This window comes from Vollenhovia emeryi, unplaced genomic scaffold (genome assembly GCF_000949405.1).
Source record: "Vollenhovia emeryi isolate VEMERY1.0 unplaced genomic scaffold, V.emery_V1.0 DF939176.1, whole genome shotgun sequence".
NCBI classification, from domain to species: domain Eukaryota; kingdom Metazoa; phylum Arthropoda; class Insecta; order Hymenoptera; family Formicidae; genus Vollenhovia; species Vollenhovia emeryi.
Window position 1 is genome coordinate 980,639 of NW_011967190.1, and position 18,563 is coordinate 999,201.

Genomic DNA, 18,563 nt, shown 5'->3' on the forward strand with positions numbered 1-18,563 from the left:
GCGTGCACAGCATGGAGAGTAATATTCATGAGAGTGCTCGTAAATCAAGTTCTTCCTTCGTTCCGACCTACAACTGATCGGTAGCGTAAGCCGCGTACCGCATATGTATGTACATCCACGGTAAACGGCGGACGCGCGTTTTAATGGCGAATTTAATGCGTGCGCAAGAGTGAGAAGAAGAACGGCGGCGATGACTGCGCTCGCCGCGCGCGCGAGATATCTCGCATGTTGGACCATATGCCGCTACGGATTAGGAGCGCGCATTACGTGCAAAGTGTTATTACGAGCGGCTGGAGGCGCCTTAATTAGTATTATTATCGAAATAATAATATGCGCACACGCGGGAACCCCGACACCTGGAATCCGATGTTCTCACGGGCGCCTTGTAATCGAGTAGTCGGAATAATCGGCGGGGATACTCTCTCGCTGGTAGAATATTGAAATACGATTTTAATTACTCGCCCGGCAAAACGCCCCTGTGTCGCAATTACGAAACGACGGACGATTTACGACGCCCTGGCCGCGGAAATTGTCAGATCCCGATACCACGCTTGTGTACACGCGGTTACATTTTTTTTTATTGCCCCGCGCGACGTGCGTAATAATTTTTGGGAGAACGTAAATGAGATATGCGTTAATCGGTACGCACTACTTATGTGTTATTTATATGAAAATTAAAGTCCTCTTCCATAATTTCGTGATGTTCCAAAAATGTAAAATATCTCATATTTCATCTCGTTTTTTAAGACAATCTATGATAGATAGATCTAACCATTTGTAGAGCTGTAGGGTAATATTTTCTCGTGCTACAATTCTTAACGGGTACACTTTTCATAGATCCATTAGCCTAAATTAGAATAAAATAACGAACTCACCAGTATGATGTGCCAGCGACGGAATTTAACAGCTAGGTTGACCTATAAAATATAAACATATCAAAATTACAATAACGTCCAAAATAATTAATATTTCAGAAAATATAATTGTTGCGTGCATAAAATATAGTTAACAACTATTATTTTCATAAAAGACAAATGAAATAATTAATTAATTATTTTTTCAAAAAGAATTGTTCCGCCGTCACTCGATATTTTTCTCTTACGCCTCCTCTACTCTCAAATTCCTTCGTTGAGCTCACACAACATTCAATCGTGATTAGTTAATTACGATCGCGTGTATTAATTACCAAAATATGGTAAGCAATTACTAGGGACGACATTCCCAATGTTATATGCGAGGCGCATTTCTATTAAGTATATTGTGACGGAAAAGTAACACGAAAAAACGCGATTGTACACAATCCACACGCAACCGAGCATTTCACAATTGAATATAATGAATATAACAAACGGATATCGAACAACGGAAGATTGTACCAGAGCGTTGATGTTTGTCAAATTTATGTGGTTGATGAATATTAAACTACGAAATTAATTGCTATAGTACTGTTAATTAAATATATGATATTGCTCGATTCTAGATTCATCCTGTGCCTATGACGCTTCGTTAATAATAAAAATATTTTAATAGCACCAATAATTGTATTCTAAAGTCGCAATAAATAATTAAATCAGTTTAATAAGATGAACCGGATCCGAAAATAAATCGAAATTTGCTAAAGAAATGCTTGTGTATACATATATATATATATATATATTATTAAATAATAATTTAAATGGCCAGTTCTCTGCCTCCAGTCGAAATATACTAATATTAGGTATAATCTACAATATTTCGTTAAAGGGTTATAATCTAATGAAAAAGCCAGTATCCCGGCGCGCGGAAATCTCGAAAGTCACCGCACGCCATAATGGATCGGATTATGCGAATCTTCTTCCCGATACGATAATACCCTTGCTAAATTAATTATACCGCCATTAATTAGCGTTCGTAATACCGTCAGTTACCGTCAGCTATCGTCAGGTGCGAGATAATAAATGTTTCCGACCGACGAAAAATTTTGAGAACGCCATAAATAGAAATTAACTTGAGAAAAAGGAACGCTCGTTAAATGTAAAAACAAAATAAATAATGTCGAGGCCAAAAATATAGACGAGCCAATTTAGGTAGTAAATAATATATCACAAGTCGAAAATATACGTGAACATCTATACTGATATTGCGACAAATATTATCATATGCCTCGGTGGTTGAATTGGTGAGACGCCCGGCCTAGAGTGTAGCTGAGGTAATATTTTTCGCAATAAATTTTCTGTGTTAAAAAACACGTCGCCAATCATGGTCGATTAGAAACTTGATCATTGTAATTTAATATAAACAATAATGCAAGTAATATAAAAATGACAAGTAATATAAAACTGACGTAACCATAACTAGAAATACTCCCAGCACTTTGAATGCTTAATATCTTCTAATTGTACACAAGATACAATTAAATTTCTTATGTACACAAGATGCCTTGAAATCACTTTCTATTTAATTGATTAATTTTATTTGCCTGTTTCTCCCTTCACTGCTATCTTGCCAATAGAAACTGTTACCGCGCGAAAAAATTCGTGTCCGCAATCACGATTGTTAATAAACTATTTTTCTAGAAACGAATTCCTTTCCTGAACGTAGCGAACTGACGAACCGCCTTAATTGTGACGCGACGGTTCAATCCACGCGGCGTCTTTCGATTTCATCGCGATTCGCGACGCCCCGCCCGGAAGAGGACGTGCGTGGGCGGCGGATGAGTTGCCCAGACGAAACGTGTAATGAAACGCACGTGTGCGTTCTTGTCGCGGTCGCGGTAATTGGTAGCCGTGCGAAGAGACCCCGCGCGTTCTGACTCCGTCCCGCGGATTCATTCCCGCGTGCGATGCGCGGAATACGTCTCGCGTGTAAGTTCTACCTGCCCATCGCGAATTACCGTAAACTTCGTCACGAATTACCCGCTTGATCCTTCACTACTTCTCGTTGCACGTATACGTTATACGAGTTATAAAAAAATTATATATTATTCAGCGTACCAGTTTACGACTTTGTCGTAAAATAATTTTAAATAGTGTTACGGTAGTATTGTAAATGAAGTATAACAATATAAAATAATGATTCCAATAGTAATGCAATTTCCGTTTCTTTAAATAAATATGTTTTAACTTTACTATTAATATATCAAGAAGTGTCTTATTTATTTTATATTATAAAATTCAAATTTTGTTTTTAATGATCGTTCTGTTACAGAAATAGTTCTGTCATTGTATAATGCTATTAATAGTATCGATAATACTGTTAGTCTAAAAATGATACAGAACATTGATAAATACCATAATTGAGCAGATAAACGTTCGCCTGATAGCTTCTTTTACAGATTAGAGTTATCGAGAGAAGAGAATGAGAGAGTAGAGTTCACTCGACGGTTTTTTTTCCTTTATTTTTTCACCCTCTTGCCGAAACCGTTTCAGACCGGACCGTGAAGAGGATCGGGAGGAGAGAAATTCTCATCAACGCGTTCACGGAACATCGTCCCGCGTGTGTACACAGTCACCCTGAGCAGGCTCTCTCTCTCTCTATCTCTCCCTTAAGCAGCTCTCCTTTGACCCTTAGAAATCCGGCGAACTTATTCAACGCGCGCGACGGTTCGTCTTTCCTCGGCCTTAGCAACGCTGGAAAATCCGTTTTCTGTCCGCCTTCCGTTTTACTCCCTTCTCTCTTCCCCGCTCCTCCGAGAGTGGGAGGGAACGGGAAAGAGGTCGTTAGTCAAGATAACGAATTAAGGCGGGATGAAAGGTGGACAAGACGGGAGAATCCCGGCTCTCGTCGTACCCTTCGTTCCCTTCACAAAGGCACATTACATTCGGTGCGTCGGCAAAACGTCCGATATATCTAATCGTTGGAAATCTGCATAATGGTCAGTTGGCGTGTCATGAGCGCACCTACCCTCTCCTTTCTGCCTTGCCAAACAACCGGAATTACCGGCTCTACGTATCCGCAATTACCGGCGGAATGAAAAATTCCTTTATCGATCACTATTAACGCCTTTAATCTAGCATTATTAAAAGAAACGGGGAGGACAATTTATTTTGCGTGTCCATTAACATTAAAAATTTATTGCGTCAATAACGAAACAATAACACTTTTATAACATATTGACACCGTTTTATAAATCGTCAGTAGTAAAAAAAAATAGGCGCGACGTCTATTTAATTCCTAGCATTTTTGTGCTTCAATAAATTTAGTCGAAAACTATTTTTGTTAATTGAAGTATTTTTTGAAAAATTCGAGTTTCAAAAATTTCAGTGTTATACGATTAAACCGATCATAGCTTCCATTTTCAATAAACTTTTCATCGCCCGATACCGAGATGAGAGAACACGTAAATTAATTACAAACTAATTTTAATGAAAGCATTCACTCACTCTTATCGCGACAGCTGGCTTGTTCTCAGGAATATTCTTGGCGTGGTATCTTTAGATGGTTGTGTGTGCAATATTGTCTTTCATTTTGCGCCAAGACATTTTTGATAAATGATTCGCATCCATTTCTCATACTGTACAATAAAATTTCATCGGTTCAAGAATATGTCTTCTTCATGTCTCTATTAAATAATATTGTAATGACGTAACTGTAGTGATGATACCTTTTTGAAAATTTCAGAAACATCAGAAATATTCAAAGTCATCAAAATAACAAATATTATTGCTATGATAATCGCATAATGTTTTATGCTATCGTTCAATTGTATAAAAGAGGCCTAAAACGTACATATGCCGCCACCTTTCTACTGACGGTTGAAGTTGATCGGTAGATCGGTATAATCGTAAACACTCGCCTACGTGTACATATACATACGAAAAAATAAAGATTCGTAAACTTCATTATTAATTTTAAATACTGTCTTCAAATTATTATTTTCTGAAAAATACTATAATTTTTTATACTTAAAAATTTAACTATAACTTTTCAAATTCCATTACACGAGTAGTGTAAAAGGGAGAATAGTTATGTTAATAATTACTTTATATATTTTCTAAACCTCCACAAATCGTATTAGACCTTGCATTTGCGCATAAACGCCTTTATTGACGCTTTATAATTCAAATGCAGATTTGATATTTTTATTTTTACTACAAGAAAGTAACTGCGATTCGTTACTTTTTGAGTAACTGTAACTGCAACTAGATACTTTTATAAAGTACACTTTCCCAGCCCTGATTTTATTGATCAAAACACCAAAAACACACACACACACACACGTGCATAATCATTCTATTTTCTCTCCTCCGTTCATTGAAACATGTCTCTCTATCCAGCGTCTAAATTATCACCGCGCGGGTGAGTAGAATTCGTACAATGCCAGTGTATGTGTTACGAGTGTCGATACGAGTAGCCGCGAAAAGAAAGTCGCATTGTCTCGAACGATGGAATAAGACACGCGGCCATCCGTTGCCGGGCACAATGGTGAACGATGACGGGCCATTATTCACAGCGGCGGGAAAACCGAGCTTAAAAGTTTCCGCGACCAGCGGACCGGCGAAAAACCGCCCCGAAGAATCCGATTTTCGTGCTTCGAGCGTCCTCGAAGGCACGATCCCGGAAGATCAGCTTAAATAATTACGCGAATCAATCCCGCCTCGACACAAAATCGAAGGACCGACCTCGCGGGCGCAGGCTTTCCGCCCACCGTTTCACAGCTTTTAATGGCTACAAACTGCGACTTTAAGTACCCGTCGTTATTTAACCTGCCTGACACTTCTTGTTTCACACGTATTTACGAGCGTAATTATAATGCGTATTTGAACGAGCATAAATCGCGATTTATTTAGACTTGAACGAAAACCGTACGTGCTTTACCATATTCTAAAAAATTAAGCTTCGATCCAAGAAATCTGACTTAAAATTTTAATGGTGTCATTTGTGATGAGATTTCACCCTTGCATCACGCACACACTGAAGCAACAATATCGATTAATATAATTACAACAATCTTAAGACTTAATGCAACATAAATCGACAAACTGAAAGCACACGATACGAGAGACGCACGTCGGATCCTCGCTGTCGCAAAGGAGAGACATTTTGCCAAGAGGCAGCCACGCTCGCCAAACGATCGATCGAGCGTGGATTTCGATGGCGAGACATAAATCTCTCGGCGGAGTCGTTCGTCTCAGGAGATGCGCGCCTCCCGCAAGACGAACTTAATATGCAAGTAACGCGTATCGAGACAGCAGGGCACTGACAGTCCATATTAAATTCTTAGCGGGCAGCGCGCGTCGCGCTTAATGTCGCTCATTAATCAATGGCATTGTGCGCGCGGCGCGGTAAGCCCCGGTCCAAATGTTTCGACACGGGACTCTTTCCACTTAAGCGGGCTGCGTCGTTGTGTGCTCGTCGCACAACGACACGGTGCATTACCGGCGGAATACGACGTAAGTTATGGGACCTCGTTGTATTTAAAGCGCGGGGCGTCACTTCGGTTATACGCGCTACATCTTCACTCGCGTCCCTCGTACACCCGGAAAAAAGATTTATTTAAGTTAAATTAATGAAATATGTGAAGTCATGTTTCTAAATTTTCGTTTATTTCTACTAAAACATTTGCTAGAGTTGAAGAAATATACGTATGAATTCTCTTAGCGCGAGTCTCACAAACGTCGGTTAACTGTTAACCGAAGGTTAATTGATTCTCTTCTTAGATGATAAGATAGAAAAACAGGAAGTTGACTGAACTCTGGTTAACAGTTAACCGACATTTGTGAAGCTGGCCCTTAGAGAATCTCAATCAAATAAAAGTCTAGTAAGGTCAAAATTCAAAGAAAATTTGTTTGATTTCAAAGAAACTTTTTTCTGGGTGTAAAGCCTAATCTACAATGTGCTCTTTGCGTCTAGAAACATTCTATTCTGTAGTCGATAAATACATTTAAAAAATTTGCGCAAGTGGCTAAATTGTATATTATACACTGTACAATCGTACATTGTCGACAAATTTTTTAAGCTTTTCGACTTGCTTATATAAAATAAAATATTTCTAGATGCAGAGAGCACGTTATAGATTAGGCTTAACACCACGACGGGGCAGAAGATTTTTGTGCAACTATTTTTTTTAAACGTTAAATATATTGAAAGTACAGAAATTTCAGACTAAAACGTATTTTGTAAATTAAAGGAAGCAACAAAAATATGTAAGAATTGATACAAAAATATATCAACTGTAATTTTTCAAATATATGTATGTATATTAAACGTGTAGTTATATCGAAATGATTATGCTATATTGTTCTGTATTCTTCTAAAATAACAATGCAAGTAAAAAATATTTAGACTATAAATTTTGTGTATTGCGTATTTGTGTTTTCACATCAAAGCCTTGTAAATTTTATTAATTGTTTAAAAAATATTGTTGTAGTGACGGATAATCACAGGAATGGAAAAGAACGGTGTCGATTGAATAAAGAAACTTGTTGAAATAATATAATATATAAGGTAATAGATATATTTAAAGATATGCTCACCGCTGTCTCGACACGACTGCTTCCAATGCTACTATCAGACTACTATTAGCACGGAGTAGGTCTGTCGTTTAAGCGAAGTAAATAGAGTATTTCGAATAAACACTGTCCCTCTCGAATAATTATCGGTTGCCACATTATTGAAAATACGAGATCTTATAAATGAAATAGGAGCAAGGAGAATATGACGCGGTTGTTGTTACGCGAGTCATACAATCAGATATATTTAATCATAATTACAATTTGATAGAATAAAAATCCTCTAAAGATACAAAATTCCAGAAACAGAGTCACCTTTTTGAAACTTGTCGGTTGCCAAGAGTGATAAAATATCATAATGAAAAGTGATAAAAGTTTACGAGCATCCACCCGAGATATTTATGTCGTGAAACATTTCAGCTTCAGCATGTTTTCGCGCGACATCAAGCAACATTCGTGAGCGAGCACAATGTGCTCGTCCCCGACTCGCGGCTGCAATCGCGCGAAAACGCTTCTAACATTTTACAAAGTGACAGCCGCGTTTCGCCGGCGGGGCGACCCCGGCTATCGCGACACGCGTCGAGATGACAAAAGCCGGACGGTAATAAAAATCAGCTTCGGCGCGTATCTGCGAGCGCACGCACCCTCTCTGTCACGGCCGGTGTTGGCCGCAACGATCTCACCCGTTCATTCAGGAGCGACCGGCGATCGGGGTGCGCGGCAGCGTTCGGTTTCAGGCGGACAATAACCGGGCGACGCGCTCCGGACGCGAATTTCATTCCGCGTCGCGCTGTTTAAAGCCGAAAGCGCGCACAAAAGCCCCCGGGCGCTTTCATATTTCTACCGCGGCGCGTAAGTCTCCCGTGAATTCGCGTCGATACGCGCGCGCCCGGAAAGTTATTCTAGGAAAGCTCTGTGCGATCGCAAATATCGGCAGCCTTTGCCTCCTATTGTCTTCGCCCATGTTTACGTCCGCGCGACTGATTACAGGCCTTCGCCGGTCTTTTCCTTCTCTCCTTCTCTACTCGTTTTTTTAATATAACGCAAGTCGTCGCATACGCTCGTATATCGATCACGAAGTCTCGAACATGTCGTTAAATTTGCGAAAATAGACGTAGGTACAAGTAATAACTTGCTTTGTAAGAAGCAGATTTTAAAGATTAAGGAAATGAATAATAAAGAGTTAAATCGTGGACCGATCGCGATATAAATCAATAAGAAATTCACACATTATATAAATAGCTACATTACCTACATCCTGCTCGAACCTATATTTGACGATCGTATTTCTTATTAATGAAAAAATCAATAATGAAAACCCAATCTCGCTAAGATATTCAGTGAACCCGTTTGATTTTATAACGTTATCAAAATGATATTGATTTGTATTTAGGTTTTTATTTCTGAATGTTAATAATTAAAAATGATTCTACGACGTTATCAAAATAATCTTAAATCGTATTTAAAGTTTTTTCATAGTTTTGAGTGTCAATAATTTTAGCAATTTTTGTAATGCGTAACACATGTAAGACGTGACACGTCGCGGCATATGTCAACAAAGACGAGACGTTTTAGTCGGAAACGGCATTTGCAGCCTACATTAAACGCAATCCCGTTTCGTACTCTCGATAGCGCATATGCATAGAATCGCGTAATAGGTCGGATAGCCAAATTTGCATAGTCATATAGTTAAGCGTACAAATTGGTAGACTAATTAGGAGCTTTGCATAGCGGCGCTGTTTAGCTGAAAGTCGGCGCGGAGAGGAATCGTCTCCAAAGGATTATGGTCTCACCGTAAATATTCTTCATTAATTGAATCACGGAATTAATCGTCCAAATGGCATCCACGTGATTTTGAAAGCGGTGCGATGCGTATTTTTTCAATTGATAAGAATAAATTTATCGCGGTGTCGTGGTTTACGAGTTTACACTGATTAAAATTCTACGGCGGTTTTACGGATTACGCGTATTTTAATGCAAAATGAATAACGCATGAATTTCGGAATTGGATCTCGATAAATAAGTGATCAACATGGATAAATTATATTTATCAAACGTATTCTCTCATTTGTTTCATCACATATTTAATGTTGAAGCTTTCGTTTCAACTTATTTCGCAGCTTCTTAATAGCTACAGCTCTTGCATACGACTGTGCCAGAGTCAATAATGGACTTTTGATTCTCGATGAAAACTAATTTTTTCTTGCGAACGCAGTAATTTCGCAGCGGCGATTAAACTCGTATTACACGCGTAGGCGGATGGCAGCGAAAGGGAGCATTCGGCATAATCGTGGTATCGCGTGCCGCCTGTATGTACGATAATTCCATTACGCGAGAGAACAAATGTACCGCGGATGTGTGTACGTGGGCACGCGGCACGGCGCGACCCTCTTATCGGGCGCGATCTGATAATCTGCCGATCGGCGGCGGCGACGGCGGCGACGGAGGCTAAAAGCGGCTGCGTGAGATACGCGGTTAATTCGCGTCGCGTGAAAAACCGACGTTGTGCGAGCTGCATAAAATATACCCGGCGACGCGACCGCATCCGTGACTGCGAACGCAAAATATCTTGTCGGTTCGCTCAGCTCGCGGTGCCCCGTTTGTCTACCTTGCCGTCTCTAAAAATTTACCCCTTAGAAAATTCTATTTCGCAATAAATGAAAAATGTAGATTTTAATTATCTGCTGTTCGCGTACAGTCGTACGACGTGTTTACATAGATATTGATCGATAGCGAGAATATTTTTCGTCGAATTGCGGTTTGTTATCGCGTAAGGAGCTTAATATTGTCAGCATCGGATTATCGTTAAAATGACATTATTTGAAAACTAAAGGTAGAAACGATAAAACGGTAGAAATTACAATATAATCGGTTTATTATTTATACGGCGGGAATATTTATATGACAAGAATATTTATATTTCATTCAAGTCAACGAATCTATTTTTGAATGTTAAATATCTGTGATCTGACTGTTCCATTCTTAAAATGCACGCGAGTGATTTGACAAGAAATTAGCACGCGATATTCTAACTCTTTTGATATTCGAAGAAAAAATGACGGATGTCAATTATTTAAATCGTTTCTATTTCAATTTTATCGTATAGTTCACGGACTTATATCAATGTTTACTCTACAAAAAAGTGCAAAAAATTCGTAATCTACAGATTTGTGCCAGTAACTTATTAAATGTATGTTAAAAAGAAATTCATAAGTAGAAACTGAATTTATAATAATTAAAAATCACAATTTCAAAAATATGTTTTTTTTACCGATTTTTTGACACGGTTACTTGTATTCACTATTTGTCACTTGATGAGTTTCATTGAAAAAGTTGTACAGTTTTCAAAAGCTATATAACCTGCGATAAAACTGCAGCATTAAACGCGAGAGAACTTTCTTAATATAAAGTAAAGACGATTAATACGCTTCTCTGACTTTAATAAGAAACTTCACACATGATATCTTGTTTTGCAACTACCGTGTCATCTGCGCAAATCGTCTGCAAAACTAATGTAATTAGAACGCACGTATGGCAAAAAGGAAAATATTGCAGAGCATTAGATTATTCAAAAATTATTTTGCTATCGGTATAACAATTTAAGTTATTAATAATATTTAGGGCCGGTTTTTCCACCCTCTTGGTAAGCTAACTAATAGTTAAATTATATGTCTATCTTTGTTTAATTTGAAGGAAAAACAAAGACATACATATATGTATATGATTTAACTGTTAGTTAACTTACCAAGAGAACAACCGGCCCTTAATAAAGTATAGCATAATTCTAAAATGTTTGTACAACGTAAAAGTGTACCATTAGATTTCAATTTTGCATGTCTTCAATTTTTTCATAATTAGGCTACGTAGAGAGAAACAATTTACGTAATAACATTCCTGTCTGTCTAGCAAAAACATATTTATGATAAAATTGATTTCGTCTTTTATACTGTACAAAAATTGCCTTTTCAAAAAAGATAAAAACACCCCTTGCACCTAATTATTTTCTATGCAAAAAGTTTATAATCCTGCAAAAAAGAACTGTGCAAGGATAAAAAAGATTTTATATATTATGCACATTTCCATATTGTGAATAGACAGTTTCATTATTTGTAGAAAAAATTTGATATTAAAAACTGACGCCAGTCTATAATCACATAAAAAGAAAACCTTAAAAAGGTAAAACAGACATGCCGAGTACATCAAAGAAATATACAATATCCAAAGGTGTATGTAACGAAATTTAAATTAAAAGAATTCAATTAATCAAAAATTAACTGTTCCGAAATAAATATAAATGTAATCAATACAATTAGTCAAGTATTTCATTACTCAAGAAAAAATCTCGTGAAAGCTTATTTATAAAAAACCTATTTAAAAAATTACTGTGTGTGTGTGTGTGTGTTCAAAAATAGATATAATATTAAAGTAATTCGCATCTAAAAGTGTACGTAACAAGCAATTTACGCATCCAAAATTGTACGCAGCGAAAGTTTAATGCATCCATTGTTATTTCAAATTCGCAGACAGAAACTAACGGTGATTAAGGATCAATTATTATGAAGAAAATTATGAAAAATGATAAAGATTATGATGAAAAAATTTGGCGTGCACAGGATCTGTCATTTGTTTGGACCATTAAAAAAGCCTCATTGGGGCACAGATACCGCACAGATGAAGTAAAGGTGTTCAAATCAAGGATCAAGTCTGTTTTCGCGGTATCCGACGCCTGTCTCAACGACTGTTCAGACTTCTAACAAAATAATGCTTTCGTGCATCCTTAAGCATCGATCTATCTATTTCTATCACCTTTTACGTAACTTTTAATTCCTATACTAATCAATCAGCTAGAACGGGTTTCATTTGATGAAATATTATATATATATTCATATATATCTCCCTTGAAACGCGAATTCCGATAATTCGTGAACGAAATGGAAACAGGTGACGCGAATAGATCGTCGGGGATTGTGAATGACCGGACTATTCTCGGCCCCGGGAGGAATTTCGTTCAGGAATCTTTTCGACGTGAGACGCGATGTACGCAGCGCGAGCAACCCGAGCAAAAAAGCTCGCAAGCTCATTTAGTACGACGCCGCCGCGTCTGTTCATTTACATAGCCCGGTGCATTTATAGATCATTACACCGCGCTGCATCGCTATTAGCTCATATTTTTCGCGTTACTCGCCGCATCGTGAGCTACGGGCGATTTACTCGAGCGTCTTCCTGCATAAAGCTTATAAATATCGCAGACAGTGCAATCGTTGTCTACCGATTTTCCAGTTGTATTTATTTTCTCGGTCGGTTAATTTATCTCCGCGTGACGATTGTGTTTGCGCGAGCTAACTCGTTAAGTATCTCGAGTTTTACGAATGCAATCTTATAGAACTGAAAAGCTTTAACGTGATATTTTGCTATTCTACCCGCACAGCAAAATATATCTGAGACTTAAATCAGATATTATTTCACCGGTCATATTCGAGATATCTCGTATAAGACGATACATCCTGAATATTTTAAGGATATCACATTTCTGATATCCCTTTTACAAAATTATTGTTTATATTTTTATTACTTTTTGTTTTTAAATAATTGTTTCTTAGTTAACGTTTCCTCAAAATAAATTTTCTAAACTTATGTAGATAAAAAATGAAAAAGCTAAATATGAGTTTACAATAATCGCATAAAAAAGTAAAGGCTGATTTGCGGAGGCCGTGTTACTTAATCTATGTCAGCTCTGATAAAGGAAAAATATATTTTATTTATCACATGGCCTATTCTGTAATATGTAAAATCCGATTTCACTAAAATATAGATATGTACTATTTGATATAAAATCAGATATATCTCAGATGACATAATTATGACTTTTCAGAATCTGGACTATATCTCTCGGATATCCGAGCAATATCCGAATAGTTTTTGTATCAGATATTGTAATATTTAGTTATCTCCCAGATATCTTTGTGACACTTTTTGCTGTATGGGTAAGCGCGACTTTTAAATGGCATAAATTTCTTACGGTTCATATTAATTTGTTTTCGCGTTCGTCAGTTGCTTATTTAACAAGTGACACTTTTAATTTAGATCGCTGACTTAAGTCGCATTAAAAGCCGTCATTATCATATATTTCCAGTTTCGATTTCACAATTACGTCTATATAGAAAATTAAACTTCAGTAAATTTTCCTCTTTCATGTCTTATTCCGTTGACGCAGTCTCTCGCTTGAAAAGATGGGAAAATAGTTAGCGCTGTCGCACAGCTCCAATTAGAAGCACAACCGCTCCGTTCATCTTCGCAGATTCGCTCGTCGGGCACAACGGCGGCGTAACTCTGAACCGGAAACGGTTAATCGCGATCGCCCGTCGCGCGGCTGCGAGTGAACGCATTGACGCGATTAGCAGTGTCGAGGCGCAAACAAAACGCGCGCGCGTTTTCCGCCGTCCCCGACGATTCATCGCGGCCGGATATTTGGCTCGCGCGATCCAAAAGCAAAATACGCGACGCGCATCGCCGGACAAAACGCATCCGCGCGCGCTCGCGCGCGTTTCGTTCCCTTTTTGCGGCTTGCGCGCGCTCGCGTGCGAATGTTCTCGTCCGGCCGGCTAAAATATCTCGCATATTTTTGTTGGGAATTAATCCGGCCCGTAATACCGGCCAGCGGGTGCGCACTGAAAATTCTCTCGACAAACAACTCTCCCACCGCCCACCCATCTCCCCCGTAGCCGCACGTGTCTGCAATTTCCACGTGTGTCCGTGTCTTGGGGAAGGCGGCTGTACAGTAATGTACGGGGTCGAGAAAAAAAATTGACTTATGTGTTCAGAGCTTGATGCAACTTGCGGCGGACAATATATTGTTACAAAAAAAATGCCGTTGAAAAAAAAATTAAGTTGCTTGAATTAAACGTTAACGTCACGGGCTGCCACAAACATAAATAACTCACTCAATTGCATTTCCTGGACTATATTCTACGAACTTTAATTTTAGACATTGAAACTAAATATCCAGATTATTAAGAAAATTTTCTGATGTTTTTCATTCATTATATACTGACGATGTTTCAACAATTTTATTTCAACTGGACTGAACTTGTTGATGCAACGTCATTTTTTTTCTGTACGTATTCTGATGTACATGCATATTGTACATCAACATATTCTTATATTCCATGACAATATTCTTATATTTCTAAAACCAACGGCACACGATATTATTTTTCCCACTGGATTGCTTACGAGAGCCAATCAGGATTTAGCCTTAAGTCACCTGAACTAAAACTCTGCATCCTTACTGGTTCTCGAAATCAATCCAGTAGGAAACATAGTATCGCGTGCCGTTGGCTTTAGTCTCAAATTTTAATAAATCTAAATTTGGAATACGTTAAAAATTTTCAATGATATAGTTGAGTTTCACACATCGAATCTGACTCTTTTTATTAGAAACACTTAGGTGCTCCTGACTCGGCAATGCGCGCGTAATTGAATCTCCGCTAAACTTGTTCTAGAGTCCAGCCCAGCGGAAAGTCCGGTCTTGTTGATGCGCGAAGCGTTTTTCGAGCCACCTTGTATAGAAGTCTGCAGACTCCGCGAGGCTGTATCCCCGGCGTCGTTCGTGTACACCTCGCCCGTGTGTTCGACAAGCGCGCGAGGGTGCCCGGGACTCGCTCGTGAGAGAGCGGGAAAACGCGCGAACCGGCGAAATGGTCAACCGTAACCCCCGACCCGGAGAGGGCGGCCCCTCGAGCCGCACCCTCCCCCTCGCAAACCCCCGCGGGCGCGTATCCGCCGCCTGGAATTCCTCAAGTTTACCGAGGGACAGAAATTAGTTGGAGCGACGTAATTGCTGGAATGTATGCGTTCGCCCGTTAACGTTATGGCACCTCTCATTATAACCGTTCTAACGGCAGCTGACACGAGCCTCCGCCCCCGTGTGCGCCATTCTCGAGGAAAAAAAAAAAGGGGTCAAACGTCACCCTGGTGGAATAAGGACCCGGGTGCGATAAAGCGCTAAGATTCCCCCACGGTATTTTACTAATTTTACCTTCGTAGGTGTACCGCGAGATTTATATGCTAATTATATACATAAGAGAAGTGTAATGTAATGTTACATGGAGAAAAGTCCTTTATTATGAGATAGCTTTCTACTATGAGACAGCAGGTTTTCAACACCCAAATTCAATCACAAATCTTTTTTCGCAACGATTACACGATCTAACAATGAATTTTCCACTAAACAGGTTTTGCTCCGAGGGTAATAAATTCATGGAATCAACTGATGACGTCTATTAATTTAACAGAAACCCCGCTATCCCATATTAGGATCCTATCTTATTACAGGGAACTTCCCTTTATGTATGTCGTACACTCACTCGTGCTGTACACGGTTCTCCCCCCATTAGTCAATTGCAATCTGCAACATCCCTCTATATACTATCTTTGTTCTTATATTCTATAGATTTTTTCTATGTTCTATTCAAATTTTGCTTTATTATACGAAAGCTTATTCTCACTCGTAATTATTTTTCTGTGCTTATCTAACGCGTAAGGGACTTGTCCCAGAGCGTTTAATAAATAAAGATTCTATTCTCTCTCTATTTTTTTTCTAACGTGACGCCCTCGAAATCTGCCGATGCGTTGTGGAGGATTTTCAGTCCGCACGCGGTTATCTGCCCTCGACCCATAAATAGCCGAAGTCTCGTCGAACGCAATTTAATCAAGTTCGGCAAGTTCGCCGACGGTGCCGGCGGTTGTCGGGGTCAGTGCATGCATTCTATACTAGCCAGGGGAATTTTGTGTACCTCGCGCGGTCACCTACTGTAATATTAATGGCCCGAGTATGAAATTTGCTTAATCATGACTAACGGGATGACCCAATGGAGTCACAATAGGCCGCCGTACGCCCGTCGCGTCAATCCCGAATAACAATCGCCGTTGGTGCCTGCGGTGCGAAGATGCATTTTAAAAAAAAACCAGTAATCCGTAAGTTGGTGTGCGGCTTTGCAAAATGATATTGATTTTGATTTCAGTGCCACGTCCCCGGGAAAGTTTGCGAAATTTAATAAAGAATAGTGGGGGCGATTTAATAGAAATAGAAAGTTAATCAAATTTCAAAGTGAAATCTCACTCGCTAACTTACTTTCGTTCGCTTCAATTTATTCAGCTAACTTTCTTGATTCACAAGAACCACTTTTACATCCAATCAGTGTATTTTCCTTGAGGCGAAAAATTTCAATTTAATTAGTGCGATTTTTCCGCAGTTGTCTTTTATTTACCGATCATGTTAAACGTTTCTTTAAAATATTTAATAAGCGCGCGTCTCTGAACGGTATATTGTGAGAGGACGCTTTCAAATTGCGCGTAACTCGTCGTTGCAATTCGAAAGCGTCGTTTGTAGAAAAGAATTTGATCCTCCTCGCCGGACAACGAATATCTTGGGGGAACATTTCTCCTCCTCGGACACGACTCTAATGGCCGGTAGCATTTTCTTGCTTAATTAGCGTGACTAATGCCGCGCATTTGACCATTTCGTATCTGCGGCCACGGACGGCGGTAAAAAGACACCGGCGCGAAAAGAAAATCCGGCGAACGCTAAAAGTGGGGGAGTGACAAATCCGAGGTGCCGGGGAAAACAAAGCTCGGCCGACGGACGAAAATTACGAAAAACAATGAAAAATGTTCGTCAGTTATCGGGGAATCAGGTACGTCCATTCTCCCCGTAACAAAATCGTCCCGGCTGTATCTCACGGGGCGGAAAACACGTTTGCATCCACGCTCCTTGTACGCCTTATTTACACATACCGTTATTCATTCATGTGCATAATTTTTAAGTTTCTCATGTTCTATCGGAATTTTACCGATCGCCGGCGATCAATTTTACATACGTAGAGGAAGGTCCGCTACTATGAGATAGCGGGTTTCCAACGTCCAAATTCAATCGAAAATCTTCTTTCGCGACAATCGCACGATCTAACAATCAATTTTCTCGCGTTCTCTCACAATATACCGTTCGGAGACGCGTGTTCATTAAAAATATTTTCAAGAAACGTTTAACATGATCGAGTAAAAGGAAACCGCGGAAAAACTCGCACCATACATACAGATTTTACTCCAGTGGCAATAAATTCACGGTGGAACCAACAGATGACGTCTACTAATGCAGCGGAATCCCCCCCGCTGTCTCATATTAGGGGCCTGTCTCATAATAGGAAACTTTGAGTAATATCTCCCAAACTTTCAGTCAACTTTACGCTTCATTATTCATGATTTCATGATAGATGCAGTGAAAATATTACCATGTAACGGACGGCTGTACTAGGTACTGGAAGGCAATCCGGCGTCGAATACCCGGAAAGGAGAAATAGTTCCGTCGTCTCCCCCCTCTCTCTTTCTCTCTATCTCACTCCCTCTCTCTCTTCCTCCTTTCAACTCCAGACTTCCTTCTGCAACACGAAATAAATGCGTGGTTACGAAACGGCGGAATGATTGATTGATCCGCGCAAAGAAAGCGCGACACGAGACTTCGATCAAGGGAAGGTGCGTTACCTCGGCCGCGTTCCCGCGCATCTGCGCGCGACGAACATATCGGCGACAACGACGGAGTATTCCGTGGCGCGTCGCCGAGTCCGAGCCTTACGTTACCTCGATCCGCCTCCCCAGATCCGCCGCCCTTGCGAAAACGAGGTTTCTCACGGGGAAAATCGCCGGCCGATCCGCCGCCGGAAACATCGACGTGAAATGAGATCGTCCGAAAAAGGAACAAGATGGCGTCGCGCGATCGCGCCGTCGCGCGCGCAATCCGCGACAACTTCGCCCCGCGAAAACGCGATCGATTCGAATCGAGCGCGGGGGCGAGAATCTTATCGGTATTCCCTATTGATCTTTTCTCGGCCCGAATATTAATTTAATAGATCTGCGTCTGCTTCTGCCAATGTGAGTCAACTTTAAAGAAGAAAGAAGTAAGTTAAAAAGGAAATTAAATGATTAATATCAAAGTCTTCAATGTGTCGGTAAAGAGGTGCGCGACTCGAAAATTTCCAGACCACCTCGGTCAACCCATTGAATAAGCTGAAGCTTGTGAAGAGAGAGAGAGAGAGAGAGAGAGAGAGAGAGAGAGAGAGAGAGAGAGAGAGAGAGAGA

The 18,563-nt window shown here is 39.7% G+C and overlaps 1 long non-coding RNA gene across 1 annotated transcript; it reads right to left on the reverse strand.

Moving 5' to 3' along the window:
• Positions 1 to 503: 503 nt before the first annotated feature.
• On the reverse strand, positions 504 to 18,284 carry LOC105563390. The gene is made up of 3 exons (XR_001009035.1): positions 17,970 to 18,284; positions 17,720 to 17,866; positions 504 to 917 (listed from the first exon to the last, which is right to left on the reverse strand). It is a non-coding gene; the product is annotated as an uncharacterized LOC105563390 (long non-coding RNA).
• Positions 18,285 to 18,563: the final 279 nt, after the last annotated feature.